Source organism: Tupaia chinensis, unplaced genomic scaffold (assembly GCF_000334495.1).
Source record: "Tupaia chinensis unplaced genomic scaffold, TupChi_1.0 Scaffold142961_1, whole genome shotgun sequence".
Classification (NCBI taxonomy): domain Eukaryota; kingdom Metazoa; phylum Chordata; class Mammalia; order Scandentia; family Tupaiidae; genus Tupaia; species Tupaia belangeri.
Window position 1 is genome coordinate 1967775 of NW_006202806.1, and position 17238 is coordinate 1985012.

The 17238-nt window shown below is 36.2% G+C and overlaps 1 pseudogene; it reads left to right on the forward strand.

The window, feature by feature from the left end:
* Positions 1–15763: 15763 nt before the first annotated feature.
* LOC114005173 (uncharacterized) lies at positions 15764–15882 on the forward strand (annotated as a pseudogene).
* Positions 15883–17238: the final 1356 nt, after the last annotated feature.

Here is a 17238-nt window from a genome sequence, read left to right on the forward strand (position 1 = left end):
TATCTGAAAGTTTATAAGATTTTCTCTCAAATTATAACTTGTGGAGTACTTCAAAATAGAAGGCTTAATTTTTATTTAGCTTAAGAACCTTTTTAGGGACAGATGGTATAATAGTTACATCATTGGACTCCCACATAGTCGACCACGGTTTAAGTCTCAGACCTGGCAGCTTCAAACTCACACCAGGAGCATGTGCATGTGTGCCCAAAATCCCGAGAGGATAAGGGACTGCGGTATGGTCATTCCCCTAGGAGTGATTTTTTGCTTTCTGTTTCTCTCTCTGTCTCTCTGGCGAGCACACGTGCCCTATAGTAAAATTCTCTTTCAAAAAAAAATCCTTTTTATTATCTTAATCTCTTATATGTCCAATGATAGGTACTAACAAATACATGATAGTAACACAGACACAGATTTGAGACCAAATATTGTGATCCAAAAGTTCAATATTTATTTCTTTTTTAATACAATCTAAATAATTATTGATTGTATTAAAAAAAGAAATAAAAATTCTCAGAGCTGTGGTTTAGGAAAAAAATATCACTTTGTGTTTTTCCTGGTATAATTACTTAATGGTATATTCTGGCTAGCTAAAATAAGATTCAAATTAATAATTCAGAAATGGGATAGTTGTGGCATTAAATAAATGATAGTGTTGTTATTCCTTGCAACATTAACAAAAATAAAGGTGTTTATCACATTTTTTGTGGAGAAGGTTTATGTAAGCATAAAACAATACAATAAAACACAAGAGAAAGACTGATATACTTTATTGAAAAAGGTAAAACTGTCAGCTTCTGTGTTAAAAACCAATGGCATCCAGGGACCAGCAGTTAGCATAATGGCTATGTCACTGAACTCCCATGTAATCGACTGCAGTTTGAGTCCCGGACCCGGTGGCTTAAACTCACGCCGGGCGTGTGTGCGTGCATGTCCAAGATCCCGAGAAGAGAATGGAGGATAAGGGATTGCAGTGTGGCCATCTCCCCTGGGGGGTGATTTCTCGCTTTCTATGTGTCTGTCTCTCTCTGTCTTTCTGGTGAGCGCAATAGCAAAAACAAACAAACAAAGAAACAAACAAACAAAAAAAACAATGGCATCCCAATGTAAAGCTGGGGTTTATTTGGAATAATTAGTTCAATATAAAGGTTGGGAAATAGAGAAATCTGCAAAGACAGAATAAATAGTCAAAGGAATAAAAAGTAAACAAAGTAGTAACGATAATAACAACTAACACAAATATAACACTTAAAATATGCAGTCATTGTTCTAAGGACTTTTTATTATTAACCTATTAATCCTCTCTATGTGTTTAATTGTGGAAAAGGGAAGCAGAGACTATTTTTAAGGCAATAATACAAGAATTTTCCTAACACTCAAAGACATATTTTTCACCAAATACTCAGAATAAAAGGAAAAAAATCCAAACCAAAGGACAATCATATTTTACAATATTTGCTACAAACTGTTGTTTTTTTTTTTCAATAAAGCACGACAGAATTGAAACTCCTGAGTATTCCTCTCCAAACTCATTTCTCATTTCTTTCTGTTTCTCTTCTCAGAGTAAACTGCCATCCAAAATTAGTGGTACAAGAGCCAATTTATGGCTTTATGATATGATTAAGCAGATATTTATTAGACTCAATTGATTTCCTTTTTCTCAATGTGTACATAGAGACTTCTTTTCTTTCTTTTTAAACAAAATGTATTTCTCTCTTCCATGAATGAGAGACAGAGAGAGCACTGTCAACAGGGTCTCAACATCACAACTCATCCCAGCCTCAGCCAGCACAGGTCATGGGCAGCTGCATGCCTAATGTACTCAGGGAAGTCTCTAGAGTTGAACCAGGAACTTTTCATGTGAATCAGTCTCACAGAGTGTCATACTTTATTACTGCTATGTCACCATCCAACCTCTATAAATTATTTACTTATATAATTTCCTACAACTTTTTTTAATGCAATATTATGTTCCTGAGTTGTGTTTATGTTAAATTTTTAACTTTTCCTTCATATTTTCAATCACTTGGTTTGAGAGAAAATTGCTTAGAGAAGGTTTGCATTTGCTTCATCCAGTTGTTTCAGCAATATGAACATCCTAGAATTATTTTATTATTTTTTTTAGGGAGCTTTTTCCTATAGGGTGCATGCACTTGCCAGAGAAACAGAGACAGAAAGAATATTTATTTATCTTAATACATATTTAAATATTACAATTTTTCAAATAATTTAATATCAGAAAAAGGAACATCACTCCTCACCTGCAAAACATCTGTTTTCACCAATTTATTCCCATGAAGGCGAACTTCAGAATCATATGGTCAAGTTTCAAATTAATAATAATTCAATGAAGTTTATTTTGTGAGTACAATTCTTGTATCTATATACTGCAAGCTATTCACATTATTATACTCATTATTTATCAATTATTTTTAGGGATTATTTTAGAGTCTTAAAATCATATCACTTACCAAAAGTGATAATTATATTTTCTTCAGTACACTAATCATTTTTTAAAGTTTTATTTCTTTCATGAGAGAGGAAAGAAGAAAAAGAGAAAGAGAGAAAGAGAGAAAGAGAGAAAGAGAGAAAGAGAGAGAGAGAGAGAGAAATAGGTACTCTTAACAGGGTTTTAACAGCCTCACAGCATGTTCAGGTGAACCTATGATACAAACCTGGGGCCTTTTAACAGCCTCCCAGCATGTTCAGGTGAACCTATGATACAAACCTGGGGCCTCTCACTGGTTTCCAGCATTGCAATGAGGCACCCAACCATCTACACCACCACAGCTGTACCTAGTCATGCTTTTCATGACTATTTAAATATTACTGCTTTATACCAAAATTCCTCATTAGTATTCTCCAAAATTAGTAATTTCATTCATCTTTGCCATCTTTTCCAGTTTTCAATATAATGTCAACTATACTTTAGCATAGGTACTTCTGATTATATTTGGAAAATTTTTTTCCTAATATATAAAATAGGTGTTTGATTTTTCTCAGAGGTAACTTTGGTGGCTATTGAGAGTATTTCTCTCTCCAGGAAGTGTTGTGACTTGCACAGCTGAATGAGTTTTCGTAGTTGTTGTTGTTTTCGTTGGTTGGGGGGGCTGAGGATTAGAAATAAACATTAAACTAAACACACAATGACATACAAGTAAAGAAAGGTGGGGATCTGGTGGTTTTGACTTTTTTGATGAAAATAGCTGTGGCCTTGAACTGTTTATAAATTTTCTTTTTAAAGGGCAGAAAATGGGGGAAGAGGAAGTGGAATGTAAAGCCAGTTGTTTTTTGACATTAATCAGTTGAAGATGTGAAGACAACCGGAGCCATGTAGTTTTTTTTAATTTTGGGGGGTCAATTTTGATTAACACATGGGGCTTTTTTTATACTCCATATTGTTTTACAGTTTCAGAGACACAGAGGCAGCTAGTATATTCATTTTAATGGTGTTTATCACTTTGTGAATGACTGTTAATGGAACCACGTTTTTTGCATGTGCTTAAAGGTCATACTTTTGCTCAGAATGACTGTGATCTACAAGGAAACTTACTACTATGATCACATTAATCTTAAACATACTAAACATTATTTTTAATCTCTATCATGCCATGTCCTTCATTATATTAGAATGTAGATGCTTCCTCATTTACATTTGAAATTATTTGCTAAAGCTTTTCCTTCAACATTTGTAATTATGTTTGCCAAGTACTTTTGTTAATTTGTTTTATTTATTTATTTATTTTTTGGAGAGATTTTTGCTACAGGGCACATGCACTCACCAGAAAGTCAGAGAGAGACAGAGAGACAGTAAGCGAGAAATCACCACTCACACACACACATCCAGTGTGAGTGTTAAGCTGCCAGGTCCAGGACTCGAACTGCATTTGACTACGTGGGAGTCCAGCAACATTACCATTATGCCATCTGTTGGTCTCATGAACTATTTTTAAAATATGATAAGTAATACAATGTAGAACAATATGGAGGTTCCTCAAAAACCTACAAATAGAACTACAATCCAGCAATTCTACTCCTAGGTATATACCCAATAATTAGGAATACACTCAGTCAGAAAAACACTTGCACATCCACGTTCATTGCAGCATTATTCACAATTGCTAAGACATGGAATCAACCCAAATGTCCAAAAACAGATGCATGGATTGAAAAAGGATGACACTTATATACTATGGAATCATACTCAGTCATAAAAAACAATGAGACTCTGGCTTCTGATAGGAAGTGGACAAATATGGAAGACAATGCTAAGTGAAGCAGGCCAGACTATGAAAGGGAGGCATTGCATGCCCCCACTTCCTATATTTGAAATGTCTGCCTTCTATTACAGAAACTAAAAGATTGGAAGGTAAGAAGCATGGAGAATAACTGTGGATACTAGAAATAGTGTGAGAGGAGGGTGGCAAATGGAGGAGGCAAGAGAGAAGGAATCAAGGATAGATAAGCAAAACATTTAACAGGCACAAAAATAGAAAAGCATCTGTTGATGATAATGTGTAGGATAATATCTTTGACTGGACTAATAGGCAGTGTATTCATGCTGGGAAAGTTCATTTTGTATGCTGTAAAGATATACAGAAATTAAATGTAAAAAAAAAATTAAGAAAAAAAGGTTAATTGACATAGGCTGAAATGAAATGGTTTACATTCTTATATTTTGCCATGAATAGAAAAGGAATATCTGGAAAAGCATCATTAATGATGAGTGGCCTCCAGGGCCCTTATTCAATCTATGAGATTTCCTTGCCTTTGTTGCATTTTCTTTTGTTGTTTGTTTGTTTTTTTTTCACATTACAATGAATAAATCTAAAAATAAGTAAAGCAATTATTTTTTCTATGGAATTTATATAGAAATTTTTGCTATATGGTATGTGTGCTCGCCAGAGAAACAGAGAGACTGAATGCGAGAAATTACCTACCAGGAGCAATGGCCACACAATTCCTTCTACTCCATTATCTTCTCAGGATTTGGGGCATGAACACATACGCGTTCAGCATGAGTTTCAAGTCACTGGGTCCGGGACTTGAACCATGGTCGATCAAGAGGGAGTCCAGCACGTTAACTACTATGCCACCTTGCTGGCCCCTCGATAGAATTTTTTTTAAAGAATTACTTTATTTAACTTTATTTATTTATGTTAGGAATTTAAAATACTAAAATATTCATGGAACAGATAGTTTTAGAGGTAAATATTTCATAACTATTTGTCCAGTGATTCCATGGTTATCATTTTCTTCAACCTTACTATCTCTTCTTTCAGTTAATTCTATGAAAAAATCATCCATTTTATGAATATTAAAAATATATTAAACATAATATAAAAATATTATGTTTGCAAAGCCTTTGTAATTTCTAATCATGTTTATGACTGATTTTTCTTAAATTTCTTTCTTTTTTTTCTTTTTTTTTTTTTTGGAGAGGTTTTTGCTACAGGGCGCATGCGCTTGCCAAACAGAGAGAGATAGAGAGACAGAAAGCAAGAAATCACCCCCCAGGAAGGATGGCCATGCCGCAATCCCTTCTCCTCCATTCTCCTCTCAGGATCTTGGGCACGCACACACACACGCCTGGTGTGAGTTTAAGCCACGGGGTCCGGGACTCGAACCATGGTCAACTACGTGGGAGTCCAGCAACATAGCCATTACGCTAACTGCTGGTCCCAAATTTCTTTATTTTAAATTGACAGAAAATTTATGTAATTATCAAATATAACATGCTGGGAAAATTAATGTTCAATATTGTAAAGATACAGAGTGAATGAATATATATATATATATATTTTTTTTTTTCCCGGGGGGAGAGGGTTTTGCTATAAGTTGCATGCGCTCATCAGAAACAGAGAGAAACAGAGAGACAGAAAGTGAGAAATCACTCCCCAGGGGGGATGGCCATGCCACAATCCCTTCTCCTCCATTCTCCTCTCAGGGATCCTGTGCACGCACGCACATGCACCTGGTGTGAGTTTAAGCCACCGAGTCCAGGACTCGAACCGTGGTCGACCACATGGGAGTCCAGCGACATAGCCATTATGCCAACTGCTAGTCCCTAGTGACTGAATATTAAAAACAAAAAATAAAAGTTATGCATTGTGAAAAGATTGAATTTAGCTAATTAACAAAGGTATCACCTCATGGTTACCATTTTTGTGCTGAAAACACTTAAATCCACTCTGTGTTTTTCAAAAGGGCAATATATGCCAAGAAAATGAAGCCAGTATGTGGAAGAGGTGATCATTTAATGTTGCTTAAAATGTACTTTTGTTGATAACCATACTGCTACAACTGATAGCTTTTCATTTTCAAGTGTATATCTTCATCTATTCTTTTATTTTTCAGGTTTTTTTAAAGCTTATTTTTAAATTTCGTGGTCAGAGAGACAGAGAGAAAAACAGACACAGGCATCTCTCAAAAGAGTTTTGATGCCATGACCCACCCTAAGCCTTAGATCATGTACATACATGTGTCCAGCATACTCAGGGTGGTCTCTGGACTCAAACTCGGAACTTTCACACATGTATCAGCCTCATAAGGCATGACACTTTACTGCTGTGCTACTGTTTAGCCTCATTCTTTTTATAGTATATTATGATACTGCTCTTTATCTAAATTATAGACCATTTCTGGTCTAGGAGAGGTAAACTTAACCTGTTATCTTTTTATTCCTTAATTTAATTTGTTAGTCTTATTTTAATAATTGTTTATGCTCTCTGGAGTTCACATTTTCCTTCCCATTTTCCTTTCCATTTTCTTTCTCTCTCCTCTTGGTCACACATATATTTAATCCAAGATATACACTGAGCACTTTAAGTGACTGGATATGTGTTGGAATGATATATAAAAATCTGATTCCCCCATGGCATAATAGAAAACTTAACAACCCTGTTTTCCTGCTGTCTCCTGTCTAAGACCTATTCTTCGACCATTCAATTTTGAATTTGAAGCAGTTCACTTTTCAGTACTTTTTATACATGTAGCTTTCCTTTCAAGATTTTTGGTTTTGCTCTGTAATCAATTTTCTAATCATGCTTATTTTATGTATTTATATCCAAAACTGCTATTGATATTCATCGAGGAATTCTTGAGGTTTTATTTTTAACCCATTGGGGCAAGTCTTATATTTTCCCATGGAGGAACAGTTACAGAGTGTGATATTTTGTGTTAGTACACATTTTAGAATGTTTTTTTATGGCTCTGTCAATTTGAGCAATGGTTTAGCTATTTATTATGAAAGTACTAAATACAAATTTGTAGCATAGAATACAGTGGACATATTTTTTATTTCTTCAAAGACTGAGACCAAGATTAGGAAATTTGAAATCAGATTACCATAGTGAGAATTAGGGTAATTTATTCTTAGAGATTATAGGCCTTTTTTTTTTCCTTATCATTAAATTTAAAATGTAATATATTGGAGTGGCAATGAATATAACTGAACTGGTCAAAATACTAATTCATTATATGAAGGAAAATTTTAAAAAATGTTCCTTTCTTTTTTTTCTTTTGCCATAGGGCACATGCACTCTTCAGAGAGAGAGAGACAGAGACAGAGAGAGGGAAAATGAAACGTCACCCCCTCACCATGGCTGCAGTCCATTCCCCAGGGATTTGAGGCATTACACGCACATGTGCCTGGTGTGATTTTCAAGCCATGGGGTCGAGACTCAAGCCTTGGTCAGCCATGTGGGAGTTGAGCACTATAAGACTCCTGCTGGTCTCCAAGGTGTTTCAACAAAGTAGATGACCTTTTAAAAAAAGAATAAACCCTCCCTATTTTGCAATGTGATTTTTTTTCTTATATGCAAGTCAGTTATCGTCATCTATTTCTGTTATCACATAATGATTTCTTGTTTGTTTTTCAGAGGTTATATGCCCTTGCAATTTTTCAAGACTAGATAGCAGATGCCTTCAAATCCTTTTTGTTGTCTTAGAAAAGAGAAAAAAAAAAAAGAAGTATATGAGGGGTCTTCACAAAGTTCACAGGAAATGCATATTACAAAAAACGACAAATGCAACTCAGAAGTCATCCATGTGGCTTCTGCATCACAGAGTAGTGTGCTATTGTCTACCATCACAGCTAGGCCTGGAAACTAAGGACTGGAAGTTGGATTCTTTCCATTTTCTGATGATTTGAATTCATGGAGAATACACCTGCTACCAGAATCCTTACAAATGATACCTGTGAGCTATAGTTTTCTTATTTCCACTGAAGCCAAGAAAAAGGACAGAGAGACAGACCTATGTAGCTACTACTCACTATCTTTTATTATATATTTTTATAAACAGTGTACTTGCTTCATAGTTCTTGATTCTATTGAAAATTTCCCGTGGATTCTTGCACTAAATTAACTACCTAATCCCTGTCTTATCTTTTTCCCTCAATTTTGTGTATATATTTTGGTCACAAATTGTGACCATGCAAGTCAGGGACTGCTAGACAAGTTCTAGTTGAATAGACTTCAGTGTTTCAGGGAAATTGGAAAAACACACATGCCCCCCAATGATTTTATGCACAAACTCTATGGCAAATTTCACTTTAATTGATAGAATAGTAAATACATTCATTATTTAGAAATAAAATTCTTCAAAAGTAGAAATAAGTTATTGGTGCAGTATGTTTTATTTATTTATACTCTAAAGCAAGCTATTTTGAGCATTTATTTCTCAAGGTAGACTGTTACATAATATAGATAGGTGATAGAAGGGGACTCATTTCCTTACTAGTAAATAAAATAATTGATAAAAAAAACAATTAATTTGTTTTGAATGGTGCTTAAAATCTCTCTGTTTCACTTCCCACACTTGTTCTTACTTTTCCAATATTATCATGGTTATTTATACCTTCTCATTTTTAACTAACTAATATTGTGTAGAAGAAAGAATAAAGCCATTGACTGGAATTTAAAATTTCAAAGAAACTTTTTAAATCCTTGGCTAATATGAGTCCCATTACTTATATGGACTAAATATATTTAATAACAATGATAAAACCCATGTTCTAATGCTTTCCTCTCAATGGAACCTGTTCTTAATTCTATAATTTTATCAAAGTCTACCTTAAGTCCTTTTTGATGAAAAATAAACTCCAGAATATATTTGGTACCAATAGTCAGACTGATAAAAATCAATGCACATTTTCATTCCTTCAGTGGGACTAAGTTTTAAATGTATACTCTCCTTGATCTGTACTATTCTGTCCTGAACATGTAAGTTCCAAAGGAACGAGAACTAAAACCTTGGAAGTCAAACCAGCTGTCAGAATCATGCAATGATGCTCATTCTGGTATAAGATAAACGAAAATTGTAACTGGTGATACCATTACATACTTAAGTGTTTATCCAAATGAAATGGAAAATATGCATGTAGCATGACAAATAAAGTAGTGAATTCCCAGCAGAAATAGAACAAAATTATTTACATTAGTAGTGATCTTTATAAACTACGTATTTCCTCAATGGTCCTTAACAATAATGCCAAACTATTACCAGTCATGCTTAGCTATTATTGCATGTAATTTTTGTATTTTTCTACTCCTATTAATTCTGAAAGTCAATACAATGCAGAAGAGATACAAAGCTTTTTTTTTTTTTGAGAGGTTTTTTTCGCTATAGGGTGCGTGCGCTCGCCAGACAGAGAGAGACATAGAGACAGAAAGCGAGAAATCACCCCCAGGGGGAATGGCCACGCCGCAATCCCTTCTCCTCCATTCTCCTCTCGGGATCTTGGGCACACACGCACACACGCCCGGCGTGAGTTCTAAGCCACCGGGTCCGGGACGCGAACCGTGGTCGACTATGTGGGAGTCCAGTGACATAGCCATTACGCTAACTGCTGGTTCCCACAAAGCATTTTGATATGGGATTTGTTTGAAAATGTGTTCTTTCCATGCTTTTAGTTTGATTTCAAAATCACCAGAACTTACAAATGTACAAAGGGAACTGATTTGCTACTAAATATATATTCATGTGTGCAAATACAAGAGCAACTAAACTATGAAGTCACAAATGTATTATTGTTTATAGTAGGTTGTTGGGAAAGTCATGATTTTTTCTGTAGTCTTTTATGTAAAAATGCATCATGATTTTCCCGACAACCCAATAGATGGTTAGGTAGGTAGAAAGGAGAGAGAGAGTATAAATATGCTATTGGTTTCTGAGAACATATTAAAATACATTTGTCATTAAAATATGAATATATTAACTTTCTTAAGTCTTTAAAATAACTAGGAGGAATTTAAATATATTTAAATTATCATATCAGTCAGAAGTATTCTAGTCAGTAAAAGAAAGCCCTTACCAAGTAGTTTCATAGCCTATATGTAATCATGTTGGAAGAGATGAAAATATAAGGAAAAAAGTTAAACAATCCAGAGAGTTTCAACATCAAACCTTATCCTTTCTAGAAGAGGTAAAAAGATAAAGGGGTAAGGGGAAGAAGCAGAATTAAAGCAATGCATCTGGATTGACAGGTATGAGCAAAGACTATGAATGAAGAGTGTTTCCCTTGAAAACGGTAAGCACAGAGGAAACATTCTGCAGAAACAGCAACTTTGTAAAGACAAAGTTTCATCAGAAAGAGTGGCCAGAACGCCTGGGTTTTTCCTTCCTCCCTTCCTATCCAGGGCCAGTGCCTTGACAACTGATTCTTGAACAGGAATCTTTCAGTTGTCAATCTGTGGTAAAGCAAGGGAGAAATAGGAAGACAGTAATGGATTGGATCTGGAGGCAAACAAGAGATGACTGGTCCAATCCTTAAAAACATGAAGAGACAGACATTCAACAAGGAAGCTCAGAAGATCACGGATGGAAATACAATCAACCTGACAAAAGGTCATACAACTTCAATGGATATACAGTAAAATATTAAAGGCAGGACCTTGTCATCACAATCTGATTTCTAATGATTTTGATGTAGACAACTTTTTGCCACTGGAAATTTCTTTCATGCAAAGATGGATGAGAGAGAAATAAAGGGATGTTTTTCTGATAGCTCTTCCTGGAAGGGAGGCATTTTCCTACTCAAATGGCAAGGTTTCCTGAGGAGAAAAAAAATGGCCCCTGCTGAGACTCAGAATGAAAACCACAGAGTGACTGAAGCCTGGGCATAATTACACGTAGCCCAGAAGATGCATGAAAAATAGATAAGAGACAGTGGGTTCCATTTATAGGTTTACTTCTATGCTACGTCTCTCTGAAATTATTTAAGAAGACTTCAGACAAAACCTAAATACAATAGGAAAACAGTATAAACTCTGACTATTTAGCCCAATGAAAAAAATAGTAATTAAACTACCCCAACAATGAGAGCTTTTTTGATTTGCTGTGAGTGTACATAAAATTTGACTTTTGACTTTTGGGTAAGGAAGGCCAAATATGACATAGTGGCATAGCTCTTACAAGCAGCATGGGAAAACATATCCCTTGTTCAGAGAACCATACGTATTCTTGGAAGAAAAGTACTACTGGGGCCGGCAGATGGTGGTTAAGGATGCTGGACTCTCACATGGCCAACTGCAGTTCAAGTCCCAGACCTGGTGGCTAGCTTTCTCACTTTCTCTCTCTCATATCTCTATGTCCCTCTCTGGTCAAATTAAAAGAGAGAGAGAGAAAGGAAGAAAAGAAGAAAGTTAAATGAAATAACTCCTTGGGGAAAAAAAAAGTACTATCATGAAAATCCTTAATAGAAATTTATCCTCAAAACATTTTGTGATAATGTATACACTGACTAAAATAGCATGCCATAGCAAAGGTGAATGGTAATATACCAGGAAAAAGATGGACTGTAATTAATTATGAGATAAGTTAAACACGTAACATTGAATCACATTTCAGAAAAGTCAGTTGTTCAAGAGACTAACTTCATGTGGTTCAAGTTAATGGTTTAACAAGGCATTTTCTAAAATGTGTTTCAGAGAATACAAATTCCATATTATAAAAAGTTATTCTAAAGACCCAGATAAGTTGATGAAATGCTGTATGCTATATTATAACCCTTTGGATGTTTCCATTTAATAATAGCACAATATAAGCTCTAAATAAGTGAACCTATTAAAAATTGTCCAAGGGTCAGCAATTGGTGTAGTGGTTAAGGCGCTGAACTCCAATGTGGCCGACCACAGTTCAAGTCCCAGACCTAGAAGCTTGAAAGTTATGCCAGGGGCGTGTGTGTGCATACCTAGAATCCCAGGAGGAAAGTAGAGAAGGGATTGCGGCATGGCCATTCCCCCTGGGGAGTGATTTCTGGCTTTCTATCTCTCTATCTCTTTGTCTCTTTGGTGGGCATATGTGCTCTATAGCAAAAATCTTGAAAACAAACAAACAAACAAAAAAGTTGTTCAACCTATTATTTCCGAAACTCATTTTATCACAGAACTTATTTGAGACCCAAGTTAGTTAACATTCTGTGGGATCAGCTTTTCACAGCTGTCACTTTAAAAAATCTAAGCTCAATTTACAACATGAATATATCTAGAGTATCTACAAGTATGTATGAATACCATATGCTCATTAGTATCATTAATAATAAACATAGTGCTGTCCCATATTAGATATTATTGATAAGGTAATCAATACTGACACTGAGATGGGAGATAAAACACTAAGAAACAGGTAGTCAGGACGTAAGGCCCAAAGATAGAGTAGTGGTAGCTAAGCATTCACAGGAAACCACTTGCTCACAAGAAATGGCTTGCAGCTTGTAGCTTGCAGCTTGCAGCAATGATTCAATGATCAACCTCAGCAGTATGACCTGAAGCAAATATAGCAATTATAGCTTTTTCCAGGTCCCACCATATTCCAAGAAAAAGATAATGGTCTTTCTGGCCCCAAGCTCTCAAAGACTTGAGCAATCGTTATCATTAGTTCCCTAAATGAATAGGAGCATGACATACTTAGCATGCGACCACCACCACAAGAGGAATGCATGCACAAGTTCCTCCTAGATAGGATAAAACCCCCTGACTAGAGCCCCTAATTGGCAACCCCTCTTTCAGGACCCCTCCCATTGTGGGAGCTTTACTCCCTCAATAAAAATCTGCTTTACTGCCCTCTCCTTTTGTCCATGCTTCTAATTCTTTGTGATGTGAGACATGAATCTGGATGCTTCTCTGATCTCACATTTGTGGGCATTTGGGGCTTCAGTCACCTCAAATTCTTGCATCAATACCAAGAATTACCATATTGAGCATCCACTGTAGTAGCTCAAGTAACTATGGTCAATAAATAATTCATCTCATCACAGCCAATAAACTAGACATTATGTCCATTTAGGAGATGATAATGCGGGGACCAGCAGGTGGCGTTGTGGTTAAGGTGTTGGACACTCCCACATGGCCGACCACAGTTCAAGTCTCGGACCTGGCGGCTTCCTTTCTCCCTTTCTCTCTCTCTCTCTCTATGTCTCTCTCTGGCCAAATTAAAATAAATGAATGAATAAATAAAATTAAATAAATAATAATCAAAAAAGAGATGATAATGCTGAAATTTCTTTGAATATGAGAAAACAGAAATCACTTTTTAATTTTAAAAATGGAAAAAAAAATTACATAAGTAGAACTTTTAACAGCAGACTGAAGACAGCATTCTGACTACTTTGTCCGATTCCAAAATTCTTTCCAAAGAGTAACATTAACCTAGAAACCTTAACAGACTGCTTTGATCAAAGACTGCGTGATGCTCACAACATACTATCTCTGGCATAGTGTTTTTATGATGTATAGTAAAGCCTTCTCTCTGTTAAAATGAAACACAAACATTCTTTTGCTGATTTGTTTAGGCAACAAAGACTTGTGCTTTTTTTAACCAATTACTAACTGAAGAATTTCTAAATCCACCTATAACCTACAAGTTTCCACTTCCAGATGTCCCACCTTTGGGGGCCAGCCAATGTAAAGGCCTCTTATGGTAATTTACAATGCTGTGTCTCCTGCTCTCAGAATAGAATAAAAAGAACCACTGCATCTAAGTACCCTGAAAAACACTTATGTTTTTCTAGGTCAGTCAGTTAATTTGGTGCTAAGAATAAACCACATTAATTATTATTTTTGCAGAGCTTGGTTATTTCATTGACAAGGGAGAGGAATCCACCTTCTGTCCAAGAACTGGATGCATTTTCATGAAAATCCAGAAATTTATGTAGCACTAGCATTTGATACCTATGGACTGTATTTGTTATAAAATAATACATGTGCAGGTGCCCTGGGAGCAACATAGAGCGAGTGTTACCAGGAAAAACACTGTTAATGATAACTTGATCTATCACTATGAAAGTTCCTGGTGATCCCCATATAACCTTATTCACAGCATGGAAAAATATATAGCTCAAGAGTTTTGTAGATATGAAGTAATAGGATTTTTGAGGACTACTTTTTCTATAGTTTTTATAACGTATACATAAAACATAAATAACAATGTAAAGTGATAGTGTGAAACAATAAAATGGCAATGCACAGGCAGAACTATTAAGGGGCTTATACATGAAGGCATTTAACAGGTACTCCATAATCATTTATTCTTTTATGCTTGTCTTTCAAGGTTCCACACAAGATAAATAAGCTCAGAGATTCTCAATCCTAGGTACACACTGAAATTTCAGCACAGTTTAAAATTTTTAAAAACATTATATTTTTAAAGGTATATCTGAGCCTACCACAAATCACTGAACCTAAATTTCTGGGAGGAACACCTGGACATCATTATTTTCTATAAGATTCCTACATGATTCTGTCGACAGAAATAACCAATCCTGTAAAAATAATGATCAATGTGGTTTATTTCTAAGCAGAATCTGAGAGACTTAGGCCCAGAGAAGAGGTAAAACATGCCTTTGGGGGGGGGGTGATCAGGTACAGGGGTTCCACTTATTTGATTTTGATAGCAAGCAACAAAGTTTGGAATTTAATGAAGAGTTTTTCTATTGGTCTGGTCCCAAAAGGCAAGGCATGTGGAAGTCTGGGTGGGGGGCTTATAGGTTATAAGTGGGTTTTACAGTTTCCAGGTTGGTGATTAGAAAACAAAGGTTGTTGGGATCAGAAAAGAATGTACTTTAACAGAGATAAGGAGGATTAATATACATCACAAAGATACCATGCCAGGGACAAGATGTAAGAAGAATTCGTTATCAATGGGACAAAATGGCCTGTTAATGTTTCTGTATCTGACTTCCTCCAAGCCCTGGAAAAGATTTTGGGAAAATAGGAAAAAGCAGTCAGATTTCTGCCCTCAATTCTAAAGAGCAGCTAAGATAGAAAACTTTGATTCGGGACCAGCAGTTAGCGTAATGGCTATGTCGCTGGACTCCCATGTAGTCAATCACGGTGAGAGTCCCGGACCCAGCGGCTTAAGCTCACGTTGGGCGCGTGTGTGTGCGTGCCCAAGATCCCGAGAGGAGAATGGAGGAGAAGGGATTGCAGCATGGCCATCCCCCCTGGGAGGGGATTTCTCACGTTCTGTCTGTCTCTGTCTGTGTGGCGAGCGCACGCGCCCTATGGCAAAAACCTCTCCAAAAAAAAAAGAAAAAAAAAACTCTGAATCAGTTGTACATATAGTCTTTGATAGAAGCATCAAATGAAGAAGCAACAGATGGATGAGTGAAAAAAGTAAGAGCTGTAAAAATACAAGACAAGGAAGAAAACAGAAAGGAATGTAGCATTCAGAGATGATCCACATAACAACAAATCAAAGTAAAGTAGATTCTGAATGTCTGGGTCTGGGCTCCAAGATTTTGCTTTCTTAATAATTCCCAGATGCTGTCTATGGCCATACCACCCTGAACGTGCCGGATCTCATCTGATCTCGGAAGCTAAGCAGGCTCAGACCTGGTTAGTACTTGGATGGGAGACCACCTGGGAATACCGGGTGTTGTAGGCTTAAAAAAAAAAAGAAATAACAATAATAATAATTCCTAGATGCTGCTATAGTTGCCGCTCTAAAAAAATACCTTAAATAGCAAGGTGTAGGGGGCCAGCCCCATTGCACATCAGTTAAGAGACCCAAATCCCACCTGGCCGACCGCAGTTCTAAAACCATAGCCTGAAAAACACTCTGGACTTTTGTGCTTGTTGGACCAAAATTCCAATGGAATAGAGAAATGGAGAAGAGATTTTGGCATGATAACATCTCACTGAAGGGTGGTTTCTCTCTTTCTCTTCTTAATTTTTTTTTCTCTCTCTCTTTCCCCCCCCCTGCCCCCTTGTCTGGTGAGCATCCATGTCCTCTGGCAATATAAATAAATAAAGCTAAAAAGAAATAGCTGGGCTGGAACACTGACTCTCAAACTTGGCTATATGTTGGAATGGAATCCAAATCCTCTCTGATCCCAAGCTGGGAGAGGCTAATAGAATTGGTATGGCTAAACTACGTCTTAACATGCCTTTGATTGTCATTCTCCCTCCCCCATCATAATCTTCCCTACTTGTACTTCTTTAGATAATCTTTCAAATCAATTAACAATACCCATGCCCTAAAGTCAAAGCTGTCTTTTAGGGGAAACCATACCCACAGCTCATGTTCAGTCTTTTTAACACAACTTGTTCTGTAAAGTATTCTCTTAATCTCTCCTTTTATTTTAAGGTTCAATTTTTTTTCATGAAAATATTTGCTCTATACCCTCCTCCAGTCTGATACTTTTCCAGTCTGGCAGAGGAAAAAAAAAAAAAAAGAAAGAAGCAAAATAGAAGCTGAGACATTCTACTTTTTCTCTGTCACCTCATAACATTGCCCCATGCATTCTCGATAAATTAGACTGTGATTTTTTTTGTTGTAGGGCTTGTTCTAAAAAGGGTTCTAAAAATCCTGTGTGTTATCGCTATGATTTTTCTGTTTGTTTTTGCAAGTTTCTGCTTATTCTTGGTTGACTTTTTACGAAATTTACGCTTTGGGGCCCAAGTCTTCTAGGTTATATGCATTTGTGGTCATTTTCTTAGAATTTACTAACCTGGCGTTCTCAACTCTCCACAATGTGAAAGAACAGATAAATAGGGAAGGAAAGGTCATACAAGAGAGATTCATCCACATATCTACCCATATATTCAATTATTCAGCCAATATCTACTGAATATATACTATGTGCCAAGGTATCTAACTAATGGGAAATAGAGCTAAGAGAGCAGACAAGCATTTTTGCTAATGAAGATTTAGTGACAACCAAGGAGCAAAAAGGAGATAATTTCATATTGTGTCAAGTACTGCAAAGGAAAAAAACAGTGTGAAAGAGGCGGGGGGGGG